The 21,934-nt window shown below is 43.4% G+C and overlaps 1 pseudogene; it reads left to right on the top strand.

Annotated features, from left to right (window-relative positions):
- The first annotated feature begins 21,463 nt into the window (after window positions 1-21,463).
- On the top strand, window positions 21,464-21,581 carry LOC124722618 (annotated as a pseudogene).
- Window positions 21,582-21,934: the final 353 nt, after the last annotated feature.

Genomic DNA, 21,934 nt, shown 5'->3' with positions numbered 1-21,934 from the left:
GTAGGAGGGTACAAGATGACTTAGACAAAATTTCTGGTTGGTGTGAAGGATGGCAGCTAGCTCTAAATGTGGTAAAATGTAAGCTAATGCGGATGAGTAGGAAAAAAAACCTGTAACGTTCAGAGACGGCATTAGCTGTGTGCTGCTTGACTTAGTCACGTCGTCTAAACATCTGGGTGTGACGTTGCAAAGCGATTTTTTTTTCTGGGTCATCAGTCTTCTGACTGGTTTGATGCGGCCCGCCACGAATTCCTCTCCTGTGCCAAGCTCTTCATCTCAGAGTAGCACTTGCAACCTACATCCTCAATTATTTGCTGGATGAATTCCAATCTCTGTCTTCCTCTACGCTTTTTGCCCTCTACAGCTCCCTCTAGTACCATGGAAGTCATTCCCTCGTGTCTTAAAAAGTGTCCTATCATCCTGTCCCTTCTCCTTATCAATGTTATCCACATATTCCTTTCCTCTCCGATTCTGCGCAGAACCTCCTCATTCTTTACCTTATCTGTTCACCTAATTTTCAACATTCGTCTGTAGCACACACCAAAAATGCTTCGATTCTCCTGTTCCGGTTTTCTCACAGTCCATATTTCACAACCATACAATGCTGTACTCCAGACGCACATTCTCAGAAATTTCTTCCTCAAATTGACGCCTACATTTTATTTTAGTAGACTTCTATTGGCCAGGAATGCCCTTTTTGCCATTGCTAGTCTACTTTTGATGTCCTCCTTTCCGTCCGTCATTGATTATTTTACTGCGTAGCTAGCAGAATTCCTTAACTTCATCTACTTTGTGCCCAACAATCCTGAAGTTAAGTTTCTCGCTGTTCTCATTTCAACTACTTCTCATTATCTTCGTCTTTCTTCGATTTACTCTCAGTCCATACTATGTACTCATTAGACTGTTCATTCCATTCAGCAGATCATGTAACTCTTCTTGACTTTCACTCAGGACAGCAATGTCATCAGCGAATCGTATCATTGACATCCTTTCATCTTGAATTTTAATTCCACTCCTGAACCTTTCTTTTATTTCCATCATTGCTTTCACGATGTATAGATTGAACAGCAGGGGCGAAAGGCTACATCCTTGTCTTACACACTTTTAAATACGAGCACTTCGTTCCTGGTCGTCCATTCTTATTATTCCATCTCGGCTGTTGTACATATCGTATATGACCCGTCTCTCCCTATAGCTTAGCCCTACTTTTCTAGGTACTTCAGTCCGGAACCGCGTGACTGCTACGGTCGCAGGTTCGAATCCTGCCTCGGGCATGGATGTGTGTGATGTTCGTAGGTTAGTTAGGTTGAAGTAGTTCTAAGTTCTAGGGGACTGATGACCTCTGATGTTGAGTCCCATAGTGCTCAGAGCCATTTGAACCATTTTGAACCTACTTTTCTCAGAATTTCGAAATCTTGCACCATTTTACATTGTCGAAAGCTTTTTCCTGGTCGACAAATTATATGAACGTGTCTTGATTTTTCTTTAGTCTTGCTTCCATTATTAACCGCAACATCAGAATTGCCTCTCTCGTGCTTTTACCTTTCCTCTGTTAAATTGTGATTCTAGTACTGAATCCCCTATCTCTTCTAAATCGATTCCTGTTTCTTCTTCTATCACATGAGAAAAAACTTCCCCCTCATAGAAGCTCTCAATATATTCTTTCCACCTATCCGGTCTCTCCTCTGCATTTAACAGTGGAATTACCGTTGCACTCTATGCTGAATCAGTCCTTACAACAATCATTTCTTTTTCGATGCTTTCACATTTTTTCTGCTGCCATTTTGTCTTAGCTTCCCTGCACTTCCTATTTATTTCATTCCTCAGCGACTTGTATTTCTTTATTCCTGAATTTCTCGGAACATTCTGTACTTCCTCCTTTCATCGATTAATTGAAGTATTTCTTGTGTTACCCAAGGTTTCTTCGCAGTTACCTTCTTTGTACCTAAGTCTTCCTTCCCAACTTCTGTGATGGCCCTTTTCAGGGATGTCCATTCCTCTTCAACTCTACTGCCTACTGAGCTATTCCTTATTGCTGTATCTATAGCGCTAGAGAACTTCAAACGTATCTCGTCATTCCTTAGTACTTCCGTATCCCACTTGTTTGCTTATTGATTCTTCCTGACTAATGTCAAGCTTCAGCTTACTCTTCATTACTACTATATTGTGATGTCAGTCTATATCTGCTCCTGGGTACGCCTTACAATCCAATATCTGATTTAGGAGTCTCTGTTTGACCATGATGTAATCTAACTGAAATCTTCTCGTATCTCCCGGCCTTTTCCAAGTATACCTCCTCCTCTTGTGATTCTCGAACATTCTCTTTTACTAGCTGAAACTTATTACAGAACTCTTTCTCCTCTCTCATTCCTTTTCCCAAGCCCATATTCATTTGTAACCTTCCCTCTACTCCTTCCCCTACAACTGCATTCCAGTCTGCCGTAACTATTAGGTTTTCATATCCCTTTACATACTGTATTACCCTTTCAGTATCCTCATTCACCTTCTCTATCTATCTTCCGCTTGCGACGTCGGTATGTATACATGAACTATCGTTGTCGGTGTTGGTTTGCTGTCGATTCTGAAAAGAACAACACTTTCGATGAACTGTTGACAGTAACACACTCTCTGAACTGTTCATAGTAACACACTCTCTGCCCTAGATTCCCATTCATAACGAATCCTAATCCCGTTATACCATTTTCTGCTGCTGTTGATATTACCCTGTACTCATCTGACCAGAAATCCTTGTCTTCTTGCCACCTCACTCACTGACCCATACTATATGTAGGTTGAGCCTTTGCATTTCCCTTTTCTGCATTTCCCAGCAATGTTCAAGCTGCTGACTTTCCACGCCCCGTCTCGTAGAACATTATCTTCCGTTGATTATTCAATCTTTTTCTCATCGTAACTTCCCCCTTGGCAGTCCCCTCCCGTAGATCCGAATGGGAGACTGTTCCGGAATCTTTTGCCAATGGAGAGATCATGACACTTCAATTACAGGCCACATGTCCTGTGGATACACGTTACGTGTCTTTAATCAGTGTTTTCCACTGCTTCTGTCTCCTCGTGCCGTTGATTATTGCTGATTCTTCCGCCTTTAGGGGCAGATTCCCACCCCAAGATCAAGAGAGCGCCCTGAGCCTCTGTGCGTTTCTCCTCCCTCTTTGACAAGGCCGTTGCCAGAATGCGGGGTGACTTCTTATGCCGGAAATCTTCGGCCTCCAATCCTGATTGTTAATCAAAATCTAAGCAGTGGCAGGGTTGGAACCCGGGACCGAATACGTTTTGATTATGAATCAAAGACCTTACCCGTAGACAACGAGTGTAATATGAAAGAGAAAGAGCATGTGAGGATTGTGGTACGAAAGGCGAATTGTCGAGTTTGGTTTATTGGAGGAAATCTAGGAAAGTGCGGTTTATGTGTAATGGAGACCGCATATAGGACGCTAGTGAGACCTATTCTTGAGTACTGCTCGAGTGTTTGGGATCCACACTAGGTTGGATTAAAGGAAGACATGGAAGCAGTTCAGAGGCGGGATGATAGATTTTTTATTAGTAGATTCGAACAATACGAAAGTGTTATGGAGATGCTTCAGGATTTGAAGTAGGAATCATTGGAAGGAAATCAACGTTCTATTCGATGAACGCTATTGAGAAAATTTAGAGAACCAACATTTGAAGCAGAGTGTCGAATGATTCTACTGCCGCCAACATACATTACTCATAAGGACCACGAAGATGATACGAGACATTAGGGATCATACAGAAGCGTATAGGCAGTCGTTTTCCCCTGGCTGTATTTGCAAGTGGAACAGGAAAGGAAATGACTAGTGGTGGTACAGGGTACCCTCTGCTACTGTCTCCACATACGCGTACGCCATAATTACTCTACCACGCAAAGATCTGGGGCTAGAGTCGTCTGGTATGAGACTTTCCAGTGGGAGGGTTGGGGGGGGGGGGAGGGTGGAGGGGACATGGGGGGTCGAACCGCAGAATAACCCTGGGTTCGGTGTGGAGCGGCGGAAGGTTGGGTGGACGGTTATGGCCTGTTGTTGGGTTGTGAACCGCCGAGGACTACGGCGGGACGAAGCCTCTCCGTCGTTTTTAGGTCCCAGGTTCAATAATACACAGACTCACATACACGCCCTCTGCCAATTACCGTACCGTTGCTTGCGAAGTATCTATGTAGATGTAGCTGTAGATGTAAATGTATTTGTTTTTCTGGTAGAAATTGACGGGGGCCTGTCGAGTTGCGTGTCGTTTCTTATCCTTATGGAATGCGACACATATTAACAGCTCCGAGTGCGTTTTCAAAAATGGCTCTGAGCACTATGGGACTTAGCTGCTGAGGTCATCAGTCCCCTAGAACTTAGAACTACTTGAACCTAACTAACCTAAGGACATCACACACATCCATGCCCAAGGCAGGATTCGAACCTGCGACCCTAGCGGTCGCGCGGTTCCAGACTGTAGCGCCTAGAACCGCTCGGCCATTACAGCCGTCCCGAGTGCTGTGGCACACTCGCGGGAAACGAAAACGTAGTATATTGCGGCTATGAGAGTAGTGACCTTATACAAAGTTTTGTGTAGAAAATATTCTCGAAGGAAATTGAATACAGTGTTTAGAATGTTACGCAAATCAAAACTCAATGCCCTTTCCTTGACCACGAGAAAACGGAAGAATATTTTTCAAATAACGTGTTCTTGGTTTCGGTGTACTTCACGGTCTATTAAATATTAATAGGTTTCCCAAAACTTAGATCTGCTTGGAATTGAAACTTTGTAGCCTATTACTCGTAGTTAATGGATTAACTTTGCCCTGGAGCAGGGACATTCAAACTTTAAGCTAACCTGGGTCACATTGGACGAAGATGAGTATTTTTGAGCCGTGCATAATATGCTTTACACTAACAGTAACCTCTGGAAAAAGAAAAGAAAGCAAAAACGCTTGGATCATGAGAGAATAGCATCGTGTGGCAGGAGTCAAATTGATTTTGCGGATTTTTTTTAGTGGTTACTTCTTGGGTCGCACTGACATTTGCCTTGAGCCGCACGGGACCTGCGGGTCGTTGGTTGGACATCCCTCCACTAGAAGGTATCTATAGACCACTGAGAAGCTGAAGGACTGCAGAACGACAAAATAATCTCATTCGTCTAAGAGATATCTGGGCACAGTTCCGGACACATAAAATGTACGAGTTTCAGGTATCACATGCAAAAACCAATTTAGCTCTAGTACGCATCGAAATGCCCGCGCCAAAATACCGTAGCACACTGCTAGAGCAGTAGAAACGGCCGTAGAGCAGTAAAAACGAAATGGCGCAGTCCACTGATGAACTTGATTGCGATAGTTCGTTATATGAACTCGATGGAGCACAGCACTGCAACAATCCATGGTGAGCCGGTGAAAGCGTTTGGCGACAATGGATCGTCATGTGAGGCGATGGATAAATCGCGCCACTTTACCAGTGTGATAAAACAAGTGTTAATGGCCAAGAGCGAAGTGGCGGACCGTCTCCCTCTAATGAACCGAGAATTGCAAGAGAGGTGGATGCCCTGATGCTCGGAGACCCACGTACCACGACAGAGGCGACACTGATAGTCAGTTTTCAACATCTTGCAAAACATACTGAACACCACGACGATCGCCACCCACTGGGTTCCGTGACTGCTCATACATATTCAAGAAGCTCACCGAACGGTGACAGCAGTGGCAACCTTGCCTCTGTGGCATATCAATCCATGTGACGTGTTTAATAATCTGATTAGAATAGAATAGTGGTGGATGTGTTACAACAGCCCTGAGACAAGCAAAGCCAGTACTGGAAATATGTGGAATCGTTACCGCTGAAAAATTACAGACCAGTATTGTTAGTATCGGTTTGCTGCAGAATTCCTGAGTTCAAGTATCGTAAATTTCCCTGGGACCGTAAAACTTATGTCCACGAATTAGCACAATTTTAGAAAACATCGCTCGTGCGAAATTCAGCTTGCCCTTTTCTCAGGTAACATACTGCGAATTGTGGATGAAGAGCAACAGGCAGATTCCATGTTTCTAGATTTCCGAAATGCGTTTGAAACGATGCCCCACTGCAGACTGTTAACGAAGGTACGAGTATATAGAATAACTTTTTAAATGACGTCCTATTCGCTGTTGACCTGAGAATTATTTATTTCACAATTGCAAATGCATTTTCGGCCTTCGTGCCATTGTAAGATGTTACTGTAAAATATTTTGCTTCAGCGCATATCACACTTTAAAATACTCCACCATATATACTTCTCATCGTAAAAAATATGGCATGCCAAATGCCTTACATACGCTGAAGCAAAAGATTTTGCTGTCCCACCTGAAGATGGCCCAAAGGCTGAAATTGCAATAGTGAAATAAATAATTTCTACAGTTAAAGACGAAATGATGTCCTTAAAAAAAAATTCTACATGACTGTGAAGCCCTACCACAAGAAATTAATCATATGGAATATATTCTCAAAAATGTGATTGGCTCGAAGACTTCTTAAATAACAGAACACAATACATAGTTCTCGACGAAGTGTATTCATTAGAGACAACTGCATCGTCAGGAGTACCTCAGATATGTGTGATAGGATAGCTGTTATTTCCCATGTTAATAAATACTCTGGCGAACAGGGTACGCAGCAATTAACGGTTGTTTGCTGATGATGATGCGGTGTACGGGAATGCGTTAGTTTTGAGTGACTGTAAGAAGATACAAGACGCCAGACAAAATTTCTAGTCCGTGTGATGAATGGCAGCTATGTTAGTGTGTAGGAGTGGCTAAAACAAACACGTAATGCTCGTATCAGCATTAGTAGCATACTGCTTGACATAGTCATGTCGTGTAAACATCTGGCCGTGACGGTCAAAGCGGTAAGACGTGGAACGATGATGTCAGGACTGTAGTAGGGAAGGTGAATGGTAGACATCCGTTTATTGGGAGAATTTGGGAAGATGTGAATCCTCTTTAAAGGAAACCGCACATAGGACGGTAGTGCGTCTTACTTGTGAGTAACGCTCGAGTGTTTACCGTTAAAGGAAGATATCGATGCAGTTCAGAGGTAAGGCTGCTAGATTTGTTACCGGTAGGTTCGAACGACATGAAACTAAAGGCCGAAATACTAAATGTCTTTTTCCAAAGCTGTTTCACAGAGGAAGACTGCACTGTAGTTCCTTCTCTAGATTGTCGCACATATGACAAAATGGCAGATACCGAAATAGATGACAGAGGGATAGAAAAACAATTAAAATCGCTCAAAAGAGGAAAGGCCGCTGGACCTGGTGGGATACTAGTTCGATTTTACACAGAGTACGCGAAGGAACTTGGCCCCCTTCTTGCAGCGGTGTACCGTAGGTCTCTAGAAGAGCGTAGCGTTCCAAAGGATTGGAAAAGAGCACAGATCATCCCCGTTTTCAAGAAGGGACGTCGAACAGATCTGCAGAACTATAGACCTATATCTCTAACGTCGATCAGTTGTAGAATTTTGGAACACGTATTATGTTCGAGGAAAAAGACTTTTCTGGAGGCTAGAAATCTACTCTGTAGGAATCAGCATTGGTTTCGAAAAAGACGATCGTGTGAAGACCCAGTTCACGCTATTCGTCCACGAGACTCAGAGGGCCATAGACACGGGTTTCCAGGTATATGCCGTGTTTCTTGTCTTCCGCAAGGCGTTCGATACAGTTCGCCACAGACATTTAATGAACAAAGTAAGAGCATATGGACTATCAGACAAATTGTGTGTTTGGATTGAAGAGTTCCTAGATAACAGAACGCAGCATGTCATTCTGAATGAAGAGAAGTCTTCCGAAGTAAAAGTGATTTCAGGTGTGCCGCAGGGAAGTGTCGTAGGACCGTTGCTATTCAAAATATACATAAATGACCTCGTGGATAACATCGGAAGTTCACTGAGGCTTTTTGCGGGTGATGCTGTGGTATATCGAGAGGTTGTAACAATGGAAAATTGTACTGACATGCAGGAGGATCTGCAACGAATTGACGAATGGTGCAGAGAATGGCAATTGAATCTCAATGTAGACAAGTGTAATGTGCTGCGAATACATAGAAGGAAAGATCCCTTATCATTTAGCTACAATTTAGCAGGTCAGCAACTGGAAGCAGTTAATTCCATAAATTATCTGGGATGTAGGCATTAGGAGTGATTTAAAATGGAATGATCATATAAAGTTGATCGTCGGTAAAGCAGATGCCAAACTGAGATTCATTGGAAGAATCCTAAGGAAATGAAATCCGATAACAAAGGAAGTAGGTTACAGTACACTTGTTCGCCCACTGCTTCAATCTTGTTCACCAGTGTGGGATCTGTAGCGGATAGGGTTGATAGAAGATCCAACGGAGAGCAGCGCGCTTCGTTACAGGATCATTTAGTAACCGTGAAAGCGTTACGGAGATGATAGATAAATTCCAGTGGAAGACTCTGCAGGAGAGATACTCAGTAGCTCGGTACAGGCTTTTGTTGAAGTTTCGAGACCATAACTTCACCGAGGATTCAAGCCGTATATTGCTCCCTCCTACGTATATCTCGCGAAGAGACCATGAGGATAAAATCAGAGAGATTAAAGCCCACACAGAGGTATAGCGACAATCTTTCTTTCCACGAACAATACGAGACTGGAACGGAAGGGAGAACCGATAGAGGTACTCAAAGTACCCTCCGCCACACACCGTCAGGTGGCTTGCGGAGTGTGGATGTAGATGTAGATGTAGATATTACGGAGATGCTTCGGGAACTCAAATTCGAATCCATGAATGGAAGGCGACTTTCTTTTCTATTCAGAAAGTTTAGGGAACCGGCATTTAAATTTGGTTGCAGAGCAATTTTGTTGCCGCCAACATTCATTTCGGGTAAAGACCACGGACGTAAGGTACGAGAACTAGGGTTCATACGTAGGCACTTAGGGAGTCGTTTTCCCCTCGCTCTCTTTGGGAGTAGATCAGTAAAGGAAATGACTAGTAATGGTACAGGTATCCTCCGCCATGCACCGAATGGTCGCTTGCGGAGTACATAGGCAGATGTGTAGATGTAGTGCTAAACATCATCGGGCAAGGTGAAGCTGAGTGTTTTTTACGGGCTGCCATGTATGGTGGTAACAGCTTATGCTCCTAGGGGCAAACTATCATTATACTACTAAAATCTTCTATTGATATTACAGGACAGTGTAAAGACGTAAAGACAAAGCATCGTAGGAAGGTGTCCATGGAGGTGCTTTTAGTCTGTGACTCCGCCTCAGCTCATTTTGCTCAGGAGGCAGTCACACATGCTGCTTCTTTGAACTCCACAATGATTGCCTCAACTCATATTCTCGTGACACGACACCCGGTGACGCCTTTCTCTTTCCTCGGATGTAGCAACCAATGCGTGGCGGGCATTTTCAGAGTGACGAAAAGGTGATTTGCGAAGTGGTAGTTTCCTGAGCAACCCAAAATGCAGACTTGCCTAACCGTCGTTTCCACCAAGTTATTCATTGTGGGCAAAAATGTATCGCATTGAAGGGTGAACTTCTAGAGAAGAACCAACAACATCACCAATTTTGGCGTTTACTTAAACATTACATCTACCCTCCATATTTATGCATCTCATAGACAGTTGATACATGTTTGGCTTACCTTCACCAGCAGAATAGGAACGCTGTGACGTGCAGTCCAGCATTGTAATTCCATACATATCAGGAGAGACTGCGTCCAGATTCATACTGTAGTGTCACCGCCAGACACTACACTTGCTAGGTGGTAGCCTTTAAATCGGCCGCGGTCCGGTAGTATACGTCGGACCCGCGTGTCGCCACTGTCAGTGATTGCAGGCCGAGCGCCGCTACACGGCAGGTCTAGAGAAACTCCCTAGCACTCGCCCCAGTTGTACAGCCGACTTTGCTAGCGAAGGTTCACTGACAAATTACGCTCTCATTTGCCGAGACGATAGTTAGCATAGCCTTCAGCTACGTCATTTGCTACGACCTAGCAAGGTGCCATTATCATTTGCTATTTATCTTGTGATGCATGTACCGTCAGACCGATGTTCACCAATTATGGATTAAAGTTAGGTATTCCACAGCTACGTCCTGTTTTTGCTAGTTCATTTACGTGTCCTGTTCCAGACCTCACGCCAGTCTGCTTGAGCTTAAACTCGTGCCTTTCGGCTTCACCTCATAGTGACTTGGCTGTCTTGCCAAGTCACAACACATACTACAGTTCATCGACAAGAGACAACTGTAATCCCTATGATGCCATACCTTGAAATCCTGCCACTCCTTTTGAAACTGAATCTGAGGTTTCATGTGAGATCAGGAATCTAGTTTCTTCCCTGAAAGCCGGCTGCTGTGTCCGATCGGTTCTAGGCGCTTCAGTCCGGAACCGCGCTGCTGCTACGGTCGCAGGTTCGAATCCTGCCTCGGCCATGGCTGTGTGTGATGTCCTTAGGTTGGTTAGGTTTAAGTAGTTCTAAGTCTAGAAGACTGATGACCTCAGATGTTAAGTCCCATAGTGTTTAGAGCCATTTGAACCATCTTCCCTGAAATATGTGACCACACATTTAGTATGACCCATTAATTACGGAATCTGACTTCTATTATAAGTTTAATGATGGCTAAAGATTCTCAAAGGGCAACAAAGAGGGGAGTTACTTAAAAATAACATACTCGAAATTTACGTTAGAACAATGGCTGGAAAATCGAATACACTGCCTGAAACGTAATGAATTGTGCCCTTCAGCCTCAGTTTGTGCAAGACAACAGTGTTTGTGATTTGTGATCTACACGCCATTATGACATGAAATGCTGTGAGCGTATGTGGTAGAAGAAACATTTTTTGATGAGGACGTCTCTGCCGCCACCTGTTTGAAAGCATTCATTGCACGCCACCTTACCTGCACAGCTGTAAATTTCTTACGGAAGATAATTGCAAATGCTGCTTATTTACACATCGTAGAACCCTAAGCAGATTATAAAACGAGCGAATGAGTACGTTTTATGAAGAAAATTCTAGGTATTCACCTAAGGAGAAGGGTCAATTGGTGAAATTCATAAACAAAATAAGACGGGGAAGAGAAGAAATTCACCGATCAATGCAGTATAATTATTGAGTAAACAGTATACCGGGTGCTTATAATTAGACTTTCCCTATTCAAAACATTGTAACATGGAAACGAGTACCAAACGTGGTAGCATTAATGGCCAGAGTATGGGGTACTTGATTTCCTTGCGTCACAATGGCACCGTCCAGTTCCAACTATTGCCACCAGGTGCTGTGATCGGTCATCGTGATTCGTAGTGTCACACAACTGACCAGTCGTCACAGTGGCACTGTTCGGTTCCAACTATTGCCACCAGGTGCCGTGATCGGTCATCGTGATTCGTAGTCTCACACAACTGACCAGTCGTCACAGTGGCACCGTCCGGTTCCAACTATTCCCACCAGGTGCCGTGATCGGTCATCGTGATTCATAGTCTCACACAACTGACCAGTCGTCACAGTGGCACCGTCCGGTTCCAACTATTGCCACCAGGTGCCGTGATCGGTCATCGTGATTTGTAGTCTCACACAACTGACCAGTCGGCACAGTGGCACCGTCCGGTTCCAACTATTGACACCAGGTGCCGTGATCGGTCATCGTGATTCGTAGTCTCACACAACTGACCAGTCGTCACAGTGGCACCGTCCGGTTCCAACTATTGCCACCAGGGTGCCGTGATCGGTCATCGTGATTCGTAGTCTCACACAACTGACCAGTCGTCACAGTGGCACCGTCCGGTTCCAACTATTGCCACCAGGTGCCGTGATCGGTCATCGTGATTCGTAGTCTCACACAACTGACCAGTCGTCACAGTGGCACCGTCCGGTTCCAGCTATTGCCACCAGGTGCCGTGATCGGTCATCGTGATTCGTAGTCTCACACAACTGACCAGTCGTCACAGTGGCACCGTCCGGTTCCAACTATTGCCACCAGGTGACGTGATCGGTCATCGTGACTCGTAGTCTCACACAACTGACCAATCGCAGTCCAGCTGACGTTTCAACATGAACTTGGACAAAAGGAGTAGGGTTTTATTGGTGAGGCTTTGCTATCAAAAGAACAGTAATGCTGCTGAAAGGATTACCAGAGGGTTCTGTTCCTCCACCTGCTGTGCGGAGCATGAAGAAGAATTTCGAACCAACTGTAGAACTGGGAGTCGTTCCGGGAAAAGGCCGACGACCGGTTGCACCACATGTGGTCGATGAAATTACTATTGTTATGGCAGACAACGCTGCACCTCAATGCTCGAGCTGTGTCCCGACAGTTGAACATCCCGTGCACGGAAAGTGCTTCGAACCATTCTCAAATGGTATCCGTACAAGATCCGTATGGTACAGCAGCTTGCATCACAGGACGCACAAGGACGTGTTGACTTCGCTCTCGCAAGGATTGAAGTTGACGGGGGCTGGCCCTGGACCATCCTATGAGCAGGCGAAGGGTGGGGTGAACACACAGAATCGCCGAGTGTGGGGATCTTCACCTCCAGTCACTGCACCGGGCTAGCTGATTAGCACACTGAACTCGCATTCGGGAAGACGACGGTTCAAACCCGCGTCCGGTTATCCAGTTTTAGTTTGTCCGTGATGTCCCTAAATCGCTTCAGGCAAATTCCGGGATGATTCCTTTGAAAAGACACAGCCGACTCCATTCCCTATCCCTGCCTATTCCAATGGGACCGATGGCCTCGCTGTTTGGTCCCCAACCCCAAATCAACCAATCAACCAGTTACTGTGCATGACGTTCGTCTGTATACTGAACGTGTCGCCGTATGGTGTGGCTTCACAGGTACGTTTATCACTGGCCTATTCTCCTTTGAATACGTTGGCGCTCGGGGACCAAAGACGCGCACTGTGACTGGCCAGCATTACTGCGATATGCTTTGCCAGCATCTCATACCCGCCCTACAGGAGAGAGACGTATTGAGCGCAACAGTTTTCACCTGCTGCTCAGAAACACGTTTGGAAACCATCGAATTATCAGCCGATCGTTTCCAAATGCTTGGCCGGCACGATCATCTGATCTCACTCCCTCTGATTTCTGGTAGTGGGGTATTTGAAGCCGGCCGGAGTGGCCAAGCGGTCCTAGGCGCTACAGTCTGGAACCGCGCGACCGCTACGGTCGCAGGTTCGAATCTTGCCTCGGGCATGGATGTGTGTGATGTCCTTAGGTTAGTTAGATTTAAGTAGTTCTAAGTTCTAGGGGACTAATGACCACAGCAGTTAAGTCCCATAGTGCTCAGAGCCATTTGAACCATTTGAAGCTATTTGAAGGACAGGGTTCACCAGGGGAACGTTCACACATGTTCTGATCTGAACTGCAACATACGAAGAGAGGTAGCCATACCTGATATACTTAGTTCTGCTGCACAGAGTGCAATCCTGCTCTTTCAGACTCTTCTGGTCACGGATGAACGCCATATTGAACCCCCCCCTTTTTTTTAGCAGTAATAGTACCGGTATCTAATGATGTGGTGTACCGCAGCAGCACATTGAAAGTGATTCAACTGAACGGATTCTGCACTGTTTCTCTTCCCCATATCCTTGACATTAACGATACCAAGTCTGGTACTCGTACTGTAATTAGTTAACGTTTTATAACGTGTTAAATAGGGGACTTTTAGTTATAGCCACCTGGAACAAAAGGATCGTCGTCACTGATAAATACAGGCATTGTATGAAACCGTCTACCGTCCCCTCCGAGTTATCACTGCACGTGAATATTCAAGAATTAAGTTGCACACTTCCGTAAGTTTGTCACTGAAATGAGAGAAACTGAAATTCACTTAAACTTACAGGTGGTTAACTAAGAAATGTATACCGATCACCGTATGTTCTGATGAGATTAAAAGCGAGAATAAAGGCACAACGTTTTAAACTGAAAGTTCGAACGCAAATTGGAACGCAAAAAGAACACAATTTACATAATCTCGAGGCAAATGTAGTTTCTATTGAATACAATCCGAATGCTCGATGTTTGTTGCAATGTCACCATAGTGATAAAAGTTGCTGGTCAAATGCGCCAGTCAGAAAAGCATAAAATAGGTGACTAAATCACGTCTGCTCTATGTGCTTCCAGGAATCGTGGAGCATTGTGTTTCAACAGCACTAGGCATCCAACTGAAAACACAAGCACTCAGTTCCCCAATTGGTCTGCATCGGTCAAGCCTTTCGAGTTTTCCATAGAGATACCTACCTGTTCCTATTGCAAAGACGTGCTGCTCCCGCAACAGAGACGGTTACAGTCAAATCATTTTTGAGTTGACATGTAGCTTACGCGTAGCACCAGAATATGCGATTAGGAGAGAAGCTCAAGTTACATACGCATGATGTTGTAAGCTTCATATCTCTAAGCACATATTTTTTATACAAAGTGTTGCACAGATTTAGTTTATTTAGAGAACGGTAGCATGGGGCTGCAGAAAGTTATTACGGTTCTAAACATAATGTCTGGTCAAAGTCGTTTTATAATATCGAGACGACTTTTGCCAGGCGGTTTGCTTAACAGTAATAGGCTGTCTATGTGCTGTCTTTTGCGCTTAGTGACTGATTGAAAATGTGTAACAAACGCAAATATATGTGACAGATGCTGGGACTTAATAATTATACAGTGACGCCAAGAAACCTTTCTTAAACTTGATGTATTGCGAGTCCGTGATTTTTCGGTGGTCCCTTGTGCGAAGCCAGTTATCTCGAAATAAATATTCATTATGACTACTTCTGATGGTTTCATGGTGGCATTGTTTATTTTCTAAATATTTTAATGCAGTGGGAATTGGGCACAATTTTTAGGATTAGAAGAGATAACATTATTGATACGAAAGTTTTATTTCAGAGACACGTACAGCGCATAACAGGCTCGAAAGATGATGCAGGAATGCAGTACATGTAACATATTGATGAAGTTATTGCGAAAATAATTCTTCAGTTCTCTTCTGGACAGTTTACGCCCACAAAATAACAAAGCATAACAAAGGTTACAATAAATTTCAACTGCAGAGATAATAAAAAAAGATGTCGTCCATTATACAGTATTTTCTCTCAGAATCTGAAAACAAATAATTCTGTCAGCCACTTATTAACAGTATGCTACTCACAAACGCGCTGAAACAATGATTTTCATTTCCAGGTGCATTTTACTTTCCAATATTTTTAAAAACAATATATTTGTGTTCATTTCAGACATATTTCCTCTGTGTTGTTAAGTAACTTAGTTAAAAAAATGTAAATGTGAAGAGGATTAATGTGAAAATTAAGTATTTCTTCGTGAGCAGAATGTTACTTGTCTGTTGATTCGGAAGACGTACCTGCGTATCAAACGATTAAATAATTGTAGGGAAACCACATAATTCCTTTCACAGACTTCTTGGCGATGATTGTTAAATTTCTGTATCAGATTAACTCATGATGTAGTCCAGGTGAAAATTTCATTTTTGTGTAATGTAATCTCAGTAAATATTCCGCGAAGATTCACTTTTCTGACTGCGTTTAGTTTCATAAAATTTTTGTAGTGCCATGCGCTTCTACTTGTATTAATGATAAACACAGCATGGAACTTTCATTCAGGCTATGGAATAAACCATGTTGCCGAATGGAATTTAGATGTACTTGTGTATTTTAAATTGATGACATTTCGGCATGATCAACCAATGGCGATCACGAGGAGGGAACGAAACGATGGCAACTAGAATGGAAAATGTCAAAGTTATTCGTGGACTCGCAAGCAATTCTTAATATCCGTTTCCAGTTCCTAGAACGTGAAGAGACTGTTGAGTAGCTAGTATGTCCGACGCAGTGTGACTCAAAGGTCTGTATCTGCTAATTGAAAGAACAATAGTAGTTCACTACAATTGGTAATTATTGCACTTGAAACCAGTTTCTTTGAAAGACTCCTCAGTGTTAACTGGAGTTACAGTGAAGTAACAGGGGGCAAATGAAGGAAAAACTAGCGTTTATGTCGGAGACGTCGGTAGAGACAGAGCTCTAGGTCACATAGAACAAAGATGGAGATGGAAATAGAATGCTTCGTTCTCATAGGAACAATGCCGATTTGTGTGAACATAACTCTGAATTCCTGGACAGGGATTTGAAACTCGTTGCTTCTGTGTGGGAGTTCGGTATTAAGAACATTGTGCAGTTCCACTCATTGACAATGTGCCTTAGACGTATTATCATTACATGATTTCCCATTCTGAAACGTAACAAATATCACAAAGCTTCGCAGACCACAAACCCCTTCAGAACGGACTTAAAGAAGACTTAAACTTGTTGAACAGACCAAACAACACATTTAGCACAGACTGCAGCTTAAAGATAAACACAGCAAAGACGAAGATGGCAAAGGGTAGCAGAGAGTAGAATAACGACTCACTTTAACATCAGAGTTGGGAATAGCACTATAGCGAAAGAAGTGAGGGAACTCTGATACGTAGCAAGCACGATTAATTAGGGTGACCGAAGGAGGGAAGATATTAGAAGTAAACTGACAGTCAGAAGAAGATTTATTATTTTTTACTCAGTAAAATGGCCTAACCCAACAAAGGGACAGGATAGAGTCACATCCAGAATAGTTATCTTGGCGCTGGAAGCAGTAATTGAGGGGCAAGTGTACTAAAGGTAAATAAAGACTAGTATGCGCAAAACAGTTGGCTATAGTAGTTCTAAATGTGGTGCTACAGAAGAATGCTGAAGATTAGATGGGTAGATCTCATGACTAATGAGGAGGTGTTGAATAGCATTGGGGAGAAATTTGTGGCACAACTTGACTAGACGAAGGGACCGGTTGGTAGGACATGTTCTGAGGCATCAAGGGATCACCAATTTAGTATTGGAGGGCAGCGTGGAGGGTAAAAATTGTAGAGGGAGACCAAGAGATGAATACACTAAGCAGATTCAGAAGGATTTAGGTTGCAGAGGGTACTGGGAGATGAAGAAGCTTGCACAGGATAGAGTAGCATGGAGAGCTGCATAAAACCAGTCTCTGAAGACCATAACAAGAACAAGATAGTAGTTACTGAGAGATGAAAAAAATTAGCACAAGGTGGGGAGAGATGGCTGATAGCCTCAGACGAACAGATAGACTGATGACTTGAAATATTTATGAGGTCGTGTCCAGTGGCGACAATGACACGCGTAACGATGAGTGACAAGTGAGTTCTGTTTTACCGTTGTTACGAGAATAATGTACACAAATTCATTGAGAAATTGAAAGTAAACACATACTCTGAATTAGCTAGGAGGGTTCAGTTAAGTAGAATGAAACTTTTACATTAAGTGAAGTGTCCACTGACATGAAACTTACTGAGATTAAACCTGTGTGCCGGACCGAAACTCGAACTCGGGACCTTTGCCTTTCGCAGACAAGTGCTCTACCAACTTAGCTACCCAAGCACGACTCAGCTCCGGTCCTCACAGCTTTACTTACACCAGTACTCCGTCTCCTACCTTCCAAATTTAGAAGAAGTTCCCCTACGAAACTCGCAAGACTAGCACTCTGCCATGAAGTTTCTTCTGGGTGAAGTAATTTAAAACAACAAAATGGTGGAAACGGTCACACTCGCCCTGCTAATCGCCCCCACCGCCCCGTGTTATGTGAATCTATGGGAAGACTTCTGTCAGTAGGCATCGACGCAACATTACATCGATCGACCGTGCGTGCCTTACACCGTTTGACAGCAATAGATCTCTGCATGTAGACGACGTAAATGGGCAGTCTACAGTATCCACCGAGCTGCTCAGTACGGCGACACAATTGAGCGGACCTGTGTATCTCGTCGGCCTCTACCAAGCAGCCACCGCAAAAAGCTGCTGGAACTTTCCATTTCCAGTTGTACAGTGGCAGGATGCGTCTGTATTTAGGCCGGAAAATCTCGCTGTTGACCTTGGTTCGGTTGCGGAATCCGTACCGCAGTCACCGAGCTCACGATCTTGCCTGCTTATCACCTCCTCAACTGCGCCACCTCTAGAACCTGGACACACTCAGTGCTGTCTCTTAGAATGTAATCTGTGTACGCTGTCACACAGTGTTTTGACAATGGTTGTAATAAGGGTCACGCTATAAACACAGTACATCAAGAGTGTTAGAATTTTGAAGCTTAGAAGTTTCCAGTTCCTGTAAAAAATCGACTGAGCTTCCAACCAAATGTTTCGGAGTTGGATGGACGCAGAGTCTTGGACACGATTGTAATTACACCTGAAAATGAGGATCATTACTTGCAAGGCGTAAGCCTGGTAACAGTAGAGTCTACATAATTCTCTTTGATGATGCTTTAGGTGACTGACAAAGATTTGATGCAAAAATTGTCAGGTGGCACATTAAAATTCGGCTATAATTTTTCGCGGCTGGAGTCGATTTGAATAAACATGCTTCAGCTGTGTAACAGCGTCATTACGCTAATGAAGCTACCAACATTTCGGCAATTTTTACAGGCAACCCTCACGAGGATTAGTACGAGTGATATGTTGTTGTATTCGAATCCTTCTCCCCTCCCCCTCCCCCACCTTTCCCTTACCTCCTCAGCCGGTGCCAAATGACAAGAGTTTCTCGTCATTCTATGTGTTCGTTGAACGACGGGGAAGATGGGGTGGAACTCTAAGCGCTTCATAAATTACAGGATTAAAATTTATACAACATTTTATTTGAACACTCTTGCCTTATGTGTCACAATTCTTTGTACGCTCTCAAGATGAGTGCAAAGACGAAAACTGTCATCTGTTCTAGTAAATCAAAATGAGATCAAGTCTGTGAATTCCACAGTGTATCTAGCTGTCAAGGTCACTGGTTTCCTTCAAAGCTCAAAGATTATGCTTCAACTGTTCTATTGCTGGGTGTTTCCGAAGTTATTTGAAGGGGGCAAAACCGAAACATATAACATGATAAACTTCACAAAATGATTTTTATTCGTAACAAGTTTGTCTCTACTTAAACATGTTTCACTGCAGTAGTGATGTTTTCAGATTTTCTACCAATATTGTAGTTATATAGTTTTATACTGTTGTGTTTATCTTCCTATGTCCTCTAATAGCTTTCATGTTACTTCATTTACGAAATATGTAACAGTCTGAGGATGATCAGACGTTGGACGAAACCTGTCATCGTTTTTTTAAATAAAATATTTGAAGCGGTCTAGCCTGTGATACTACATTTTTTTGTAACACTGGGTTCTATCTATTAAATCTTCGAACCTGATCCTTTCTTCTAACCTTCGTCAACTGGGTTCTATTTCTTAAATCTTCGAACCTGGTCCTTTCTTCGAACCTTAGTCAACAGCCCAGGAGCCCTGGAAACTACAGATTCGACGCGAACATAAAAGTTTTCTGGGTATGGTGTCGCGTCATAATGTAGAAAACTATTGCTGCTGGAGAAAAACCAACGTTTCGGCCACGGTTGCAGCGCCCTTCTTCTGGGTCTACTGGTGCGTTCTTCCTTAAGTGACCAATGAAACGAACTATCTTCTTAAATTATGACGTAATGGCATACGCAGTGAACAGTAGCAACAAAATATAAAGGAGACTGCATAACTAGAACGCACCAGTAGACCCAGTAGAAGGCCGCTGCAATGCCGTGGCCGAAACGTTTAGTAGTTTCATAATTTATGACGCTGTACCATACCCAGAAAATCTTTATGTCGACTGACTCTGGCCGCGGAAGCCTACGCAATTATATCCTTAGGTTTCTATTATTTTTACGTGTCACGCATTCATACCCGCCCCTCACCGCAAGGTTGCTAGCTTGTGTTACAACAACAGTACTTTCTAGTATCAAAACGGGTTGCATAAATGAAACCACAACAAATTTATAGTTGAAGCGCTTGACTTCACAAAAAATTTTGTTTTTTAAATAAAAATTGGGAGTCACAAAATTATAAGTTTTTCGTTATGAAAACTTTTGAATGATTTCCTGCAAAATCGGGTGGCAGTTCCAATGTTTAGCTCAGTTGCGTTAATCCCAGGAAAACCGACGCAGTCGAAATACTTATAGTACTCCGCAATTTCGTGGTGTGCTTTTCTTGAGAGCTGTGTATTTTAAATTGACACTGTCTACAAACTTTCCACAGATAATATCCCCAAATAAGACCTCTGCTAAAGTCTGTAAACTCAAGTAAAGAGCTTTCGAGCAAAGGAGAAACTGGCCGAGTTTGTAATCAGTCAGTATGTGAAGTTGAGACGTTGTAATCTCCGCGGAAATGCAGAACGAAAATGCACAGACTCTAAATATTAGGACAACGTTTGTTTTTCAGGAGCTGTAACCAGGACTAAACACCAGACTTGCACATAGTGATACAAATAGAAACTTGAAGTTTAGTGAGTGGCAAAATTGTGATTTTTATTTATATTGTCGACAGACAGTTGCGGAAACAGCCCATTAAATTGTTTATTTCTAAATACCACTTTTTATACTTTTACCTTATTTTGTGTGGTAATGACGTGATTATCAGAAATATGCAGCAGTGTATTCCTTATTAATAACTAAACTGTATTAATGGCAGACTGTTTCGACATTTATTGTCATTGTCAAGTAGTCTTGAATGACGTGGCGCCAGTACATCGTTAGTAAATTATTTTCTAACTGTCAATGTTATGATTAAATGGTAAATGACGGAAAGATATTGATAATATAACGTCGTAAGCGGAGAACTGTCAGATTACCGTCAGATCATAGTTTACGTACTATTTTCAATATCTTTGCCAGCGGCCTTGCCGCAGTGGTAACACCGGTTCCCGCCGGATTACCGAAGTTAAGTGCTGTTGGGCTGGACTAGCACTTGGATGGGCGACAATCCTTTCCACCGAGTGCTGTTGGCAAGTGGGGTGCACTCAACCCTTGTGAAACGAAGTGATGAGCAACTTGATCGAGAAGTAGCGGCTCCGGTTTCGTGAACTGATGTACGGCCTGGAAAGGGGTGTGCTGACCACATGCCCCTCCATATCCGCTTCCAGTGATGCCTGTGGATTAAGGATGACACGGCGGCAGGTCGGTACCGTTGGGCCTCCATGGCGTGTTCGGGTGGATTTTAGTTAGTTTCCAATATTTTTACGTCATTTACCATGTAATCAAAACATTGACTGCTATAAGACAGCTCACTGACGACGTGATGTAGACGTACTTGACAAAACCACTTTTGATACTGTTACCTTATTTTGTGTGCTAATGACGCGATTATTAGAAAGATGAAGCAGTGTAATTGATTATTAATAACTAAACTGTATTAATGGCAGACTGTTTCGGTATTTATTGTCATTGTCAAGTAGTCCTGAACGACGTGGCGCCAGTACATCGTTAGTGAATTGTTTTCTAACTGTAAATGTTTTGATTAAATGGTAAGTGACAGAAAGATATTAATAATATAACGTCGTAAGCGTAGAACTGTCAGATTACCGTCAGATCATAGTTAACGTATTATTTTCAATATCTGTGCCAACGGCCTTGCCGCAGTGGTAACACCGGTTCCCGTCAGATCACCGAAGTTAAGCGCTGAGGGGCTGGGCTAGCACTTGGATGGGTGACCATTTGGTCTGCCGAGCGCTGTTGGCAAGCGAGGTGCACTCAGCTCTTGTGAGGCAAAGAGAGGAACTACTTGACTGAGAAGAAGCGGCTCCGGGTTCGTAAACTGACGTACGGCCGGGAGAGCGGTGCGCTAACCACATGCTCCTCCGTATCCGCTTTCATTAACGGCTGTGGGCTACACAGCGGCCGGTCCGTACCTTTGGGCCTCCATGGCCTGTTCGGGTGGAGTATAGTTAGTTTTTTTATTTCCAATATGTTTACGTCATTTATCATGTAATCAAAACATTGACGGTTATAAGACAGTTCAATAACGACGTAGTGTAGACGTACTTGACAACGGCCGAAACAGTGTGTCGTTAATAAAGGTTAACTATTATGGG

This window comes from Schistocerca piceifrons, chromosome 1, assembly GCF_021461385.2.
Source record: "Schistocerca piceifrons isolate TAMUIC-IGC-003096 chromosome 1, iqSchPice1.1, whole genome shotgun sequence".
Taxonomy (NCBI): Eukaryota; Metazoa; Arthropoda; class Insecta; order Orthoptera; family Acrididae; genus Schistocerca; species Schistocerca piceifrons.
Note: the sequence above shows the minus strand (reverse complement) of the source record. Positions and strands in the feature narration are given on the sequence as shown.